Source organism: Hevea brasiliensis, chromosome 11 (assembly GCF_030052815.1).
Source record: "Hevea brasiliensis isolate MT/VB/25A 57/8 chromosome 11, ASM3005281v1, whole genome shotgun sequence".
Classification (NCBI taxonomy): domain Eukaryota; kingdom Viridiplantae; phylum Streptophyta; class Magnoliopsida; order Malpighiales; family Euphorbiaceae; genus Hevea; species Hevea brasiliensis.
The window spans coordinates 84,013,626-84,023,872 of record NC_079503.1 but is presented as its reverse complement, the minus strand read 5'-3'; the positions used below and the strand labels follow the sequence as shown (position 1 = coordinate 84,023,872).

At 29.2% G+C, this 10,247-nt stretch overlaps 1 non-coding gene across 1 annotated transcript; it reads left to right on the top strand.

Moving 5' to 3' along the window:
• Positions 1 to 5,409: 5,409 nt before the first annotated feature.
• TRNAF-GAA (transfer RNA phenylalanine (anticodon GAA)) lies at positions 5,410 to 5,482 on the top strand. The gene has a single exon. It is a non-coding gene; the product is annotated as a tRNA-Phe (tRNA).
• Positions 5,483 to 10,247: the final 4,765 nt, after the last annotated feature.

Below are 10,247 nucleotides of genomic sequence, written 5' to 3'. Positions count from 1 at the left end.
TTGCCCAACCTACGCCATACGCGTTATGTCAACTGTAATCGGACGGTGATGTGTAGCCCTAAAGTTTTTACAATAAAATAATGGCTATCAAACTCATGATAAAGACATTTGTCAAAGTTTAAACATGATAATTAGTGGAATAATTGCAAACTCCAAAAAATAAAAAGAAATAGCAAATGGGGTCATATAATTGCTGTCGGCTTTAATTATTTTTTTATTTAATGTGATTTTCTTTAATTGTTTGAGATTATTTATTGGCCAAGAAATGCTAAGCCTATTAGGGCAATTTGGTTTTAAGATGGATATTTGATATTACCCACCTTCCATTAATGGATCCGCCACTACCATTCCATCAAGGATCTTTCTTCTTTAATCCAACTAACCAATATTAACCATGCACATCTTAACTAATGCCCAACTATGGACTTCTAGTTTTACTGAACTATACAAAATTTTAACTCACATTGATTATTAACGGTGTTTATATATGACTTATATAAAAATAAAAATTTTATTAAAATTATCAATATTTATTTTTATTACTGAGTCGTATATTTATCTATCTCTAAAAAAAAATATAAAAAAAATTAATTTCTATATTTTCTTTTCTTTTTTTTTTCATTACAAGAATAATAACAAATTGTGTAGCAAAACTAATTTTTTTAAAAGAAATATAAGTTAATATTTTATTTGCTTAATTTTAATTATAATTAAAAATTAAAATCTTACGATTTTAAAAATGATTTTATTCATCGTAAATTATTAATAATTAGCTAGTTTTACCTTCTTATTCCTTAGGCCCATTTGAAGTGGGCCTTCCAAATTGGGTTGATTGGTGAACTACTGAAGCCTAAAGTGAACAAATAAACTTCCATTTTCATTAATTAATTAACATCATGATAATTATGGATTAAATGTGTTTAAATAACATGAAAAAGAGAGATATTCTTTTTCAGTAGTACTTATTAATAGTTGTGTTTTAATCAGTTTGGAGATTATAAATTCTTATACATGCATTTGTTGATTTAGTTTTAGGGAATTATTATATGCAATCATTTAATTTTATTAATATTTTTATAAAAATTATTAAATTTTAATTTATTTTATAAAATTTATTAAATTTTAATTTGATTTCATAAAAATTACTATGACTGGAAATTAAAAGTTTTCAAGTTAATATGTTAATCTATTAATTATTTTATAAATAAAATTACATAATTAATAGTTGCTAGTAGAGAAGAAATGTAAAAAGGAGAGGGATTTAACGGCAAGAGGGATAACTGAATATGTTTTATATATCTTATTTTTTTTAAATTAATAAAATAAAATAATTTTATTTATAAAATAGTTATCAGATCAATATGTTAATTTGAAAACTTTTAATTTTTGATATTATGAAATTAATTTAAAGTTCAATAAATTTTATGAAAAAAAAATTAAAATTTAGTGATTTTTATGAAAATGCTCATAAATTTAAGTGTGTATAATATTTATCCTTTATTTTAATTAAGATTAAAGGCCTATTTGATATTATTATTGAAATTACTATTGATAATATCACATTTTTAGATATACTAGTTGGAGAGTATTAAAAAATAATTTGAAATTAAATTTGATAAATTTAGTCATAAGAATATTAAAATAATAAAATAATTTTTTTAAACCTTTTTTTTTAACAGTATCTAATATGATACTTTTATTCAGAAAAAAAACAGTCGTCGACCTCCGAATGTAATGCTAAACACTAAGAAAATGTAGTTAATGGTGCTTAGATAGGTTGGTTACAATGTCATTAATTTATGTAGCCTTGAATCTAAAGCTATACTATTGTTTCATTAAAGGCCATGTGGGTTGGTATTAAGTTAGTTTCATTTCCTGTCAATTAAAATCTCATTTATGTTGATGTGGATTTTAACCTTTTAGGGTTAGGTCTCAATAATTAATATAGACTAAGACAAATTGCAATTTAAAATATATAATTTTTTATTAAATTTAATTTATTATAAATTTAAGACATATTATATAATTAGATGAATATTCATTAAATTTATGATATATCAGATTTTGCAATTGCAATCTTATACAACATGAATTGTATAACAAATTAACAATAAAACGTAATTCCATTTTTCTATTTTAGTAATTTACTAACGATTTTTTTTTAATTTATGAAATAAAATAATAAAATTTTTAAATTAACAACTAATTTGTAATTGATTAGTAATGGATTGATAATTTGTCAATGAATTTCCAAATTTATTGGTAATTTATCAAAGGATTTAAAAATTCGTTAGTAATTTTGAGAGTTAAAACAAAAGTTGAGTGATTAAAATACAAAACACATTTCAAATTTATTGATAATTTACTAACAGATTTATGATTCATTGGTAATTTACAAAATATAAAAAAATTTGAGTGTTTAAATTATTAACAAATTTTGAAATCATAATTATTGAGAGAAAAAAAAACTCGCTTTAAAAAAAAAATAGCAATGAATTTGTAATTAGCTACTAAATTGCACATATATATCTACAAGCACTGCAATTTATTTTCTCATTTCATTCATTCAATCATTTTCTCTTTTTTTTTTTAATTTCAAATTTTCTTCTTCTTTCTCTCATTTTCTTTTTTTTTTTTCTCTCATTTTCTTTTCTCTTCTCTCATCATTTTCTTATATTTCCTCTCATTTTCTTTCCTTTTCTCACAATTTCTTTTCTCTTCTTTCATCATTTCTTTTCTTTTTTCTCATTTTCTTTTAATTTTTTTTCATCATTTCTTCTCTTTTTTATCATTTTCTTCTCATTGTCTCTCATTTCTTTATCTTCTTTATCATTTTCTTTTTTTTTTTCATCTACCTTTTAATTTGTACCTTATATTTTCCATTTTCAATAATATAATTTTCCCTCATTTATTTACTAATTTTTTTATTAAAATATTCTATATATATACATATAAAAGTTTAAATTAACCCCTCATAAATTTAATTATTGAATATTCTTTTGATAAATAAAAAAATAAATTGTTTATTTATATGACTTGCTTGAGTTTAGTACGTAGGTCTTCTTTTTACATGAAAATATTGATTAAATTAACTTAATTTTATCCTACTAAATTTTTAGATGTTAAAGTCTTAATACTTGAAAATGAATTTAAAAATTTTTATTTATAATATAAATATTTTTCATGTATTAACTTTTTTTTTTTTCTAGTTCACTGCTAAAAGCAGTTAAATATTTTTTATTATTTAAAATAATACCTTTTCAGAAAATGTATACATGTTAATATTTTTTAATTTTCTCAACTTCAACTCCAAACAGAGCCTAGTAAATTTAATGCTCCTGTACGTGTTAGGTAATTATCAGCTAGAACTTCAGTTTGAGAAATTTATTCATATCATGCAAACACCGATGGCAGTGATATTAGGAACCAGGGTGCTGCTGGTTGTATTATTCGCAACTCTGATGGGCAGTGGATTCCGAGTTTCATATGTAAGATTGGTCCATGTAATGTCTTCACAGGTGAACTGATACTATCCAAGTAAAATCAAGTCAAATAGTCAGTATTTAAAGACAAAAAATTTAAAATGACAGTCAAAGTGTCAACGCTCGATAAGAAAGTCAAATCGAGCGAAAAATTGCTCAAATCAAGCAAAAGCGAGCCGAGCAAAAGGATAATTTGATCTTGAACTAGACTAGACATCCACAAGCCAAAAACAAAAGTACTATTGCTCAATCAACAAACTAAGTAAAAGCTATACTGAACAATAATAGCATCAATAAAAAATCATGCTGGATTATCAAGAGAAAATCTCATAATATCAACATAATTTCTAAAATCAAAATAACTTCTATTTTCAATCAAGTCTATAAATATGAATAATAGTCATTAATCAGGTACGATGATTTTCTCTCTCATCCAAATTGCTATTGCCTTACTGTTTCAATCTATTCTCTTAATAAAGGCTTTAACTTGAGTATCAGAGTGGTTGAAGCATCATCGACCTTACATTTTTCTTGATTTTAGAGGCTTACGTGGCACGCAGACTAGTCTACTAAAACTCATGGCAGCATCAGCTGAACTTCGGGACATTTTTCGCAGCATTCAACTTGCGAGAAACTTGAATATAAGGATACTTTGGAAGTTGATAATCTCTCCATTGTTCAAGCTATCCTTGGTTGCTCTGATGATGCTTCTTATCATAGTGTCCTCATCAAGTCTATTAGGTCTCTGCTTGCCGAGGTTTGGGTCGTCCATCTTTTTCACATAACAGGGAGGTAAACTCCTGCGCGGACTGGTTAGCTCACAAGGCTCACTCCATTCCTTTGGAGGTCACTTGCTTATCTTCTCCCTTTGGGGTCTGTTTCCTTTGATCCAGGGTAATTTGGCTGGAGTGGTTACTCTTAGGAGAATAGTCCATTAAGCTTTGTTGTTTCCCTCTTTATTCCAAAAAAAAAAAAAAAAATCAATAATCCCATTAAAATTCTTTTAATAGTTCAAAAATTATTAAAGAAAGATCATCAAAATATGAATTTTTAATTTATTATATTGATTTAGATTTAACAAATTGCAGTTAGCTTTAATTAGGTATTTTGATTGTGAGATGTGACCTAATAAATAAAAGTTGTCTTTCTTATTTTTATTTTTTAGGCTAAATTACAATATAACTTTTGAGGTTTGGCGTCATCAATACTTTAATTAATTTCTGTAATTTTGAAATTAAATAAATTAATTTTTATTTTTATTCTATTAATAAAATAGTCTCTCATTAATTTACTGTTATTTTAAGTTTTAATTGGAATAATTAAATTGTAAATATTTCAACAAAATCAATAATTTAATTTCTATATTTTTAAAATCAAATAATGTAATCTTTCAATTTTTAAATTTTATATTTAAATGATTATATATATTAAATTTAAATTTAAAATGTAACATATACATAGACGTATATTATTTCAAAAATATAATAATTAAAAATAAATTTTTTATTAAAATGTATTATATGCATCATATCTTAAATTAATAAAAATAATTAAGCTAAAATATATATAAAAATATTTATAATTTATAAATCCATTAAATATGTGTAATGTGATAATTATGATGGTTAAAATAATTTTTTATTTTAACCATATTGCATAATATTATCCAAACATAATAAATTTCATAATATAAATAAAATGTTATGAAATTTATTAATTGATTAATATAATATTCATCTGTAAAATTTAATTAACTTTTATTTTAGAGAATAATGTGATTATTTGAAAAATATTTAAAAGCTCAAAGAAGCCCTATGCCATTGTAATATCAGACACTTTGGAATTCAATGATGATGATTCTTAAGCTGATTCATCTTCAGCAATACTATATATCCAAGTAAATTCTTTAACTGTGAAAGACATTGGCGCGGGGATAGCTCAGTTGGGAGAGCGTCAGACTGAAGATCTGAAGGTCGCGTGTTCGATCCACGCTCACCGCATTTATGCATTTCATTTTTTGTATTTTTGGATCAAACTTCAAGCCCCAAGCCCATATGCCTTATAGATTTGAATCGAACCTGAAATTAGGCCCAATCTGACAATAATGTTTGGGAGTTGGCGATTTCTAAATATAAACATTCAAACCTTATCTGATAAAAAAGATAAGAGTATAAAATAATTAGTTAAAATATACGCCACCTTTTCTCAAAATCTGGTCAAGGGAAACTAGTGTGATCAATGGCCATTAAAGTTTGACTTGAACCCTCATTGAGACCCACCAGTATTTTGAATGACTTGTTATAACAATGAATCAAGACTCTGAAAATGGATTATCCTGACATCTCCATACAGAGAAGTCTTAAGTCACAAAAACTTGATCTCCACTTGCCTGTAAAGGAAATCACCTTTCAGATGTAAATCACCTTACAGAGTTTTTTTCCTCCCTTCCTTTTGCACAAGTTGTACAATCTTCCATCCGTTTTTCAATATGAAAAAATACAAACAGATACAGCTCATGGCGATGGATCATCTATTCCCTGAACCTGAATATTTGGTAGCTTTCCATCTTCAAAATGTGATGCATATGCTCCCACATGATGTATGTCTCTATCTATAGGTATCAGATCATAGGTTGAAGCTAAGTTATATCCAGGACCACAAGCAGTAAGTTAATCACCAATATAATTACACTTCAATACCACGTGGTTTGCACCTTTTATCAATAGCGTTTAAGTTATTTATTTATTTATTTTTTTATAAATTTGTGTTATTATGCTATTAATACTTAAGAATAAAATTGTTTAATGACATCAATATATGCTAATGTGACAAATCTCCTTGTGCTATTAAACTAGCGTGGCCGGTGAACTTCATCTATTTCGCTGTATATACCAATTTATTTATTGATTTCCTTGTAATAGCGGAGTAAATATTAACATATTTTGTGCTTTTTCCATTCTCCTTGACTTGGTATTAAATGGATGACATAATTATACAGTCAAATAGTTGAGATCTACTTATCACACCAGTTTAAAAGTACGAAAGCTTACCGTCAGTATATATTAACTCTATTTAGTAATTTTATCTTTAAATACTAATAGCATTATAATATATATCTTTTAAAAAAAAATCTTCAAGCCCTTATTAATAAAACGCGCAAACTCATTGTGATAATAATAATAATAATAAATAATAATAATAATAACACCCACAAAGCCAGCTAAAACTCATTGTCACAAGAAAGATAAGTAGAAGCTAAGATTTGGGTTGTCATGCATAGACTTTTATCAAACTCTTGGTATAGACTTTTGAAGTAGAGTTTCATACGGCAAAAAAAAAGAAAAAAAAAAAAGTTTCCCACTTTCCCTTTTCTTATCATTGAACATCAAGCTTATCTTCTGATCAATTTCTTGGATGAGGCAGACCTTGATGCCAACAATGCACTCCATCAGATCAGACGGCAACAATCTTAATCACGTATGCTTAATGTTTATTTCATTATTCTATGTAGAATCTGATCTCCTTACGTGCGATTGAATCAAGGTGTTTTGTATGCTTCTATTTGGAGGTTAAGTGGGTTTTGGGTCTATTTCTATGCCATAATTTTATTTAGACCACTTCAAGTAATGCATTAAATCAATGTGGAGTTTGCACTCCATTCAAGTAGAAATTTTACTCTTATTTCGTGAAAGTGGACTCTATTCTTGTCACGACCCAACCTATGGGCCGGACCGGCACTAAGACCTGGGTCAGCCTAAAGCCCCCGAGGCCCATAGTAAGTCTAACTATTCCTCAACCCAACTCTAAGGCCCATTTGGGCTCAATTTCAAGAATTCAACCAGACAGAGTCCGACCATAGAATAGACCATTTAACGGGGAGTTTTTACTCATCCGACCTGTAAATACAATATATAATTTTTTGGGGAGCTTAGCTCACCCTCCACATAATCAAATGTCATAAAATAAATGGGAGCTTGACTCCCTCATCCAATCCAACCATACATGCATTTAATAAGTTTACAGGCCCAACATGACAATTATATTACAGACCCAAATCAAATAAATATTTCTAACACATGCGAAAATTCTAGTAGTTAACAGAATTATATAAACATGAATAGACGACCTGCGAAGGAGAAAAGCAGGTTAACCACAACAATGATCGTCCTGTAGCCTGAAAAAATATTGAACACGAGTGAGCGTTCGACTCAGAGAGTAAAATATCAATTTTAACCATAATCTCTATAGTTATCTAAAACTAAAGCACCCTGTAAAGTGAAATGCAACATCGTTAATATTTTTACATCATAACAACAAAAAGGTAATTTGGAACACTCACACACCCGGTAATGTCAAACCATAAATATATGGGAGCTGATCCCCTATACAGCCCTCTTAATCCAATCTTTGCCAGCGAAGAACTCAGTCGGACTTTCGCTTAATAAACCAATACGGGGTCCCAGCAAAGAACTCAAGCCATGTCTATCCCGAAGGATCAAGTCCCAACGAAGATCTCAAGCCGTATCTATCTGTCCTGTCTATATCCAACACTATACTACACGCACGCCAACGCACACACACTGCTCCAAATTGCCACAAACAACATCCATGGCACTTCAACATTTATAAATGCAATGTAAAATGTGCCTAGTGTTTAACTACATAGATACATACATATAAGTGATGCATGGGCATGCTGAAGCATATAATAATATCGAAATTACAATTAAAATTAATATTTTACTCACTGACTTAACCATAGTCACTGTGGCGGCTGGGCGGAGGAGGAAGGCTGTGCTGGCTCACCTGACAATTTTATTACAATCATTTACTAAATTTGACTCAATACAAACTAAGAAAAAGACCAAAGATATCCTAAGTCATGCCGAAAATCCTGCAGAGTCTCCCCTATATCTAGGACCTTCCTAACCTGCAAATGGGTTTAAAACGCACTTCTATATCCACAAACTATACATCAACAACTCAATCACATCACACAGCCCCTCCTGGGCCCATCCAAACAGTCATCAATCACAATATGTAAAATTACAGTTTAGTCCTTATAATTGACCATTTTTGCAAAAACTATTCAAATGAGCTCTAAAAATTCTAAAACTTTGCCCCGCAGTTCTTAGCAATATTACTAATCTAATGCAAAAGGAATCATAATTTTCTGAGCTACCACAAATATTTCATAGATTTTTAATCCCATTCAAGCACTAGAAAATTATGAAAAAGCAAGGTTCGGGTTTACCTATGCAAATTTCGACTCCTGGGACGTGCTCGGGACATCTAACAATGATGGGGTAGCCAAAATCTCGACCTAATTCTAAGACTTTTTCATAGCCTGTCTGTCTGGCCGAAAATTCACAGACCTAGGCAACTGTTGAATTTCCTCGAATTGAAGGTACCTATACGAAGCCCACAACACGGGGATTAGTACATAATTTTTACGAAATTTTCTAAGCTCATTTAGTGCTCGGAAAAATACTGCAAAGTTTCGTGGGACCCACCGAAAAACGGTGTCGAAAATTTTTGAAATTTATATTGCCGCGAAGCTCTCGACTAGTGGAGCGCTCTGGTACTCTCGATTTTCTGGGATTCATGGTTTGCTAGAAATCTAGCCCAAAAGTCAAAATGGGCTAAAACTTCCCGGGCAAAAATTAGACAAACCGCTCTATGGATTTTTGTGATCTTGGTGTCTATGGAAAGCTCTCGAAGTGTAGATGGTGTTTGACACAAGACCCAGCCCAAACAGTGGCCAGATAGGCCAGATTTTGGCCGGGAGGGTGAGGCGTCATGCTGCACGTCACGTGACTTCGCGTGCTTTTTCTCGACGTTCCAGGTGGCGGCGGGCAAGGGGGATGGTTGCTGAAGGGGCGCCGGTGAGTTGGGGAGGCTGGGGCGATGGCTGGCTAGCTTGAGGAGGAGGGAGGAGAGAGAAAACAGGAGAGAGAGGAAGAGAGACGAGACGCGCGTGGGGAAGAAAGAAAATGAAGAAAGAGGCCGGTCCGATTCGATTCGATCGGTTTGATTCAGGGTACCCGAAATTGAATTTTTACTCTGCCTTGGGACAAAAAACGAGGTTCAAAAATTTCAAAAAAATTCTAAAAAACTAAAAAAAAAATTCTTAGAATCCAAATATATTTTTAGTTTTGCCACGTGGTCTTTAAATTAATTTTTAAAAATCATCAAAGTTTTATATTTTCAGAAAATCAAACCCGATTTCTAAAACCCAAAAAATCTCAAATAATTTTCCAAAATTTAAATAAAATAAAATATTAATATTTACACACAAAATAATAAATTTAAAAATTAGGGGTGTTACAATTCTTATATGTAAATAATATAAAAAATTATTAAAAAACATAAAAAAATTCATTATATATATGAGAAATATTTTGTTTTGATATTTACAGTCAAAATATTTTCAAGTCAGTTTTTACATATTAAAATTATTTTTTTTTTAACGATTGTAAAAGCATATTCTTTTACATCAACCTAGTGCATTTAAATTAATAATATTTGGGTGTTCCCTAATGGAATTAAATCATGATTAATAAGGAAGGAGAGCTTCCATCGTTATATATGTAAAAGAGAGATATTGATACAAGGTGAAAATCATAAGAACAAATATATTAAAAGGAGTATTGTTTGGTTTAAATAGAATATTTGAATTAAATTGAAAATTAAATTGAAAATTAAATTTAGATTAAATTTCTTTTTTACAATAAAATTATATATATTAACAAATTCAGGAACCCT